This window comes from Populus nigra, chromosome 14 (genome assembly GCF_951802175.1).
Source record: "Populus nigra chromosome 14, ddPopNigr1.1, whole genome shotgun sequence".
In the NCBI taxonomy this organism is placed as follows: domain Eukaryota; kingdom Viridiplantae; phylum Streptophyta; class Magnoliopsida; order Malpighiales; family Salicaceae; genus Populus; species Populus nigra.
This window is the reverse complement of record NC_084865.1, coordinates 11,355,783-11,361,471: the sequence shown is the minus strand read 5'-3', so window position 1 is coordinate 11,361,471 and position 5,689 is coordinate 11,355,783. Positions and strand designations below refer to the sequence as shown.

Here is a 5,689-nt window from a genome sequence, read left to right as displayed (position 1 = left end):
CGTCGGTGATTCCGTTTGTAATATTTAATTTAAAATTTTAATTTAATTGAAATTTTTCAGAAAACCGTCAAATAACACCTATGACTTTTCAATCCGTCTGTGATTTTGTTTGTAAAGAACAGTAATTAACAGTACAATTGGAAAGTAAACAGTTCCAAAGCTCTCTGAAAAATACCGACAGAAGTTTCCATTGGTGATTCCCTTTGTAATTGACATGATAAACAGTGTTCATAGTTTACCAATGAATTTACCGACAGAATAAATTCTGTGGGTAAAAATAGCATGTCATCGTTTTTTTTGCTTTGTTTTAATTTTTTTCTCACTGTAATTTTCTTGGTAAATATCAAAGAAATATTTTCGCCGGTAAAATCAGTTTATGAATATGTCTATTATATCCTGGAATGTTCATGGGGCTACTAAATCTCGCGAAGTAGATGACATTATAAAGAGTTGATATGAAAGTACCATCCTTAATCTTTATTGTTCTTGAGAGTTGAGACGCATTCCTTTTTAGCTTAATCTGTTGGATTTTGGGCTAGTTTAGGTACAAGGGCACGCATGAGGGATTTGGGTGCTTGGTTGTGGTGGGCCTGGGATTGTTTCAACTGTGGATATTATACATCAATGTGTGACAATGAAATTAGTTTCAAGCAGTAAGTCATGGGTCTGTTCAGTTGTGTATGCTTCCTTGATTCCTCAGGCTCGGTTTACTATATGAGATTATTTAATCATGATGATAACTAATATTCATGAACCGTGGATGCTCATAGGAGACTTCAACGAGATCATGTACCTTTCTGAGATATGAGGTGGTGTCTTCTTGCAGTGTCGGGCTAGGAAAGTTTATAGATACGATTGCCACTTGTAATCCTATGGACATTGGCTCCATTGGAAACCCTTCCCATGGCATCGAAATATTCAGGGTTGCAGTTATATTGCTAAAAAACTTGATAGGGTTCTGGCTACTCCTGAATGATGGCTATATTGCCTGTTTGGAAAATTTGAGCAGGTTGTACTCTTATCATAACCCCATTATCCTTAGATGTGGTGGCTTTCTTTGCTATACTGGTAACAGGCCTTTCAGGTTTGAAGTTTTTCGGACAACTCATCCTGAGTATATTTTTATGGTGTCTAGTGTTTGGAGTAAGTGAGGAGATAATGTTATTACTGGATTGAGACATGTTAGGGAGGATTTGGTTTTATTTAATAAACAGACCTTCAAGAATATTTTTAGGAGAAAGTGATTCATTGAAGCCAAGTTGAATGGGATCCAACGTGAGCTAGCATGAAGATTTTCGGATTCTCTTTTCTCGCTGGAACACAATCTGTGGAATGAATATAATGAGATTCTTCATCAGAGGAGCTTTATTGGTTCCAGAAATCGAGGGAGAATTGAGTATAGTTTGGGGACAGAAACACTAAATTCTCCCATTCTGAGACAATAGTACGGAGGATACGGAATCGTATTGAGAGATTGTTTCTTGATGACAGAGAGTGGTGTACTAATGATAATAAGCTTCAAAATGTTGCCCTAAATTTTTATAACTAATAACTGTTTTTAAAACACTTTGACTGTCAAACCAAAATAATAATAATAATAATAATAATAATGCATGAAAGACATCATCAATCACAATTCAAGTCTTAGGCCTAATGGAAAGCGTGATTAAAATTGTTTTTTAGAGTATTTTTTATTTAAAATAATATTTTTTTTATTTTTTAAAATTTATTTTTAATATCAACATATTAAAATAATATAAAAATACTAAAAAATAATTTAAAACAAAAATATTTAATTTTTTTATAAAAAGTAAATTAAACCGCGACATCAATATGCATGGAAAATTAAAATTTTTAATCATGTTATGTGTCCCATGAATTTTTTTTTCAACTCAAACACTAATAGTAGTCAACAGAACCCAATGAGTGGATTTTATATGCTTTTAAAAAACCCTCTTGCATCATCTAGGTCATCACTAAAACTTGATGTCCCATTGCGTATCGTAATTATATTGGCATTAAAAATAATATTTGATCAAGGAATATATGTATATAATAAGTATAGTGGTTGATGAATCAAGGAATTTTATCGCAATGGGCTGATACACACTAGTTCCAGGTGTGCACCTGCTAGACATGAGCTGCCAAACCCAGGCGCAACCTACAAGACCCAGTACTTGGTTCTAGCAGGTGCTCTTAGGCCCAACAGCTTGGCCTTATGCTTGTTTCCAAGGGTGTAGGGTCTAAAAATTTTGTCATTGCACTCCAAGTATGATTGGATTCACTACACCTATGGATTCAAACATAATACCTGGATCTAACGCGATCAATTCCATATATTTTTTACATAAATCTTAGAGGAATTATTTATCAACAAATAGCTTAATTAAATAAGTTTACACTCCACTAACACTATTAGGTGTATTAAAATATCTCATAGTCTACTATGTCTTCATCTCTTAGCCAGATAAAATAAGTAGAATACATCTCACAATACAAAATTAATATATCATAAATATGAAATTACACTCCAACATCTTTTCTCCATAAAAAAAAGACTTATGGGCTATAAATACACAAAGAATCCTTCAAAATAAAGGTTCATAATCTCTTAATTCTCAATATTTTTAACATACATATTTTTTAATTTTATCTTTCTAAAATATTATTCCACTTTCTCTCTAAAAAGATATTTATTTAAGTATTTAAGAGTCCTTATATTTATTAAAGAAGACCTTTCGCAGGTATCAATCACAAGTTACCTTGACTTACCAGGCACTAAGTATATACTATCAACCTTAATTATTAAAAAAAGATCAGATCACAAGAATCAATTAATTAACCGATTATTTTGTTCGGAAGCCTTATTCTAAAGTTGATTTTTTTGGACATCTTCAGCGCTCATTCAAATAATCAAAGGTAAAGAAAGTTTGATTCTAATCTTCAATCTTCCCGTCGTTGCAGTACCGGAAAGATGGCCTTTGCAAATTCCAACAGTTATATTTAAATTTCATCTTGTAAATATAATATGATTTTCAAAACAAAATTAATGCAACTCTAATCTAGAATAAAATACCTGTAAAATAAACATCATCATCTGTACAATTTTGCTGTCGTTCATGAATCTAAATAAATGGAAAAGTGATACATGAAGAAGTGCTCATGATGTCAGTGTCCCATGTTTTTCACATGAATCATTTGGTGATTCAAGCACTAGTGATAGCCCGCAAAAGCAAAACCTTATTGGTGGAGTAAACAATCGATTCCATTATTTCTCTGGCAACTATACATATACTGATATTTTTATTGATAATGATATCATTCCACCTTCTCTAGTTCTCCAACAAAAGTACTTTACATCGTCTTAATGTCTTGATGCTTCATAATTCATTTCTTTCCTTGCTATTCTCGAAGACTAAAGATACAGCATCATGGGATTTCTGATGCCACCTATTTCATTGTCCGGATTTTACAGGACAACATTTACAATATGTTCCACAATGTCGAAAGGTGGTTAATTAATGTCGCAATTAGATGGAAGACACTTTTATGGTAGTTTGTATATGACATTTAATAGATAAGATCTACTCATTAGAAAATACCTGGATAAGTCTACGTAAGTAACATTAGAGATGAGTTTCTGCAACCAAAAGTTTTGGTCTAAGATGTACAAGTGCTAGTTAATCTGTACAATGGCGCTATCAATTACTAATGGCGAATCAAACTTAAAAAGTAGTTACTTCTATGCTAACAGGCTTATTCTGTAACCTATTCCTCAATATGTCAGGTAGTATTGATTCTTCTAGCTGGATTGGAGCTTTCCCTTGAAAGTTCAAGCTCATAATTGTTTTTATTTTGAGTGAAGAATGCTGCCAGCCTCATCCGAAGTCCTCTACCCATTAGCATTGACAGAATGAAGGTCACTTCCCTCCAACGCTTTCGCAATAGACGAAAACCTGCGACAAGTAATGCAATGGTAGACGCACCAAATGTAATTACGAACAAAATTGAGAAGGGCCCTGACCCTATACTTTGGATTCCAGTGGCATCAGATGTTGAAGCTGAACATTTGGGAAATGACAGCGTTTCTTCCTCTAATTTTTGCAGTTTTCCATTCTGTGTTAAGTATATAATAGCCTCTGAAATATGCCAAAGGGGAACCCCTTGGAAACACCTGTCAGATAAGAGAAAAGGATCAGAACATGGAAAATGGAAATACTGCAGTTGAACATTGGGGGGGAAAATAAGAAGAAAGATTAATAGATAATTACAAAGCCATAACCACTAAGGTTGTATGTTGGTCCTGTCATGGTGAGGTCCTTGTAATACTTTGCTAGGAAAAGTTTTGCATGAGGGGTAAACAAGAAAGCTTCCCTTATAACTCCACTTGATAGAGATTTCAAAGTCATCAATTGAAGCAATTTTTTGATGTTCTCTGCCTTGAAACTCAAGACTTTCTCTAAATACCAGAGAGTGAAGGAATTTCCATCATAACCAATCGCAGCATTTGTATTTCGGAGCAAAGTGATGTCAATTGCAGAAGGTGTAGATGGTGGAGCTTGCAACATTGATGTAAGGTCTGCTATGTAAGTTGAGGCAACGATAAGGATTAGGAAAAACCAAGGTATTAGCAGCAAACGGGACCATTGAGAACTGAGTGATTCTCCTACAAAACAAATTTAAACAAGCAAATAACTCAACGCCTTGCCATGTGCAATTTCATGTACAAGACTGTCTGTAATGATTTTTTAGTGTGCGAGTGGTTCAGCTTCTTACTGTGAAAATACTAGTGTTGAGAAAGAAAACCACAAGATGGTTCCCATTTGTCTAGCAGGTGAACCCCCGAACTCCTCGTTCTTTTCATGCTCAAGAACCCCAGACAACAAAACCAATGTATAATAGCTGCCATTAGAATCCCCATTTTTTTGGTGAAGGGCCTCATGAACATAAAAGATTGGTATGACTTGTCTGATTTCGTCACCACAACCGTCACAAGTGCTGTTATTACAATATCTCCAACAGCTGCATCATATATCTTTCACAAAGAAATAAGCCCTCATCAGTGTCATAAATCTTAAATATTATTTGATATTCCTAAACATAAGTTAGAGTGAAATGAGTAAAGATTTATGAACTTCGAGTTATAAAAAACCCAGCATTTCATTTCAGGAAGTCAGGAACTCCGAAAAATAGTTCAAAGAAAAAAGGGGGCAACTGCTTTAGAACAGCAGAAGTTCAAAACTGACTTTTTCAGAAACAGCTGTTACCATATCATCATAAGAACCATGAAATGGAGCCATGTCATAAATCAACGGGTATTGCAGACACTTCACCACGGCTTCAAAGACATTGATTGAAAATACAGTTATCAGTGTCACATTTTGATTTTCATCATGAATCCTCTCACCGGCAACAGAAACAATCTCCTCCGTCGTGAATCCCAGCAGCTTCAGCCTCTACGCCGTGACCAACAGCTTCCCAACACCCTTGTAACTTCATCCTCTCACCGGCAACAGAAACAATCTCGCCGACGCCAACCTCTTCTTCCAGCAGCACCAGCCTCTTCAAACCAGCCCCGACAGCCGCCAGCTTCACCACTAACAGCTCCACCGTAAGCCGCCAGCAGGATCGCCAGGCAGCAACACCCCATCAAGCCCAGGTGAGCTTTTTCGTCCCTTCCCTCCTGCAT

General features: G+C 35.4%; 1 pseudogene; it reads right to left on the bottom strand.

The window, feature by feature from the left end:
* Positions 1–3,607: 3,607 nt before the first annotated feature.
* LOC133672554 (glutamate receptor 2.6-like) lies at positions 3,608–5,689 on the bottom strand (annotated as a pseudogene).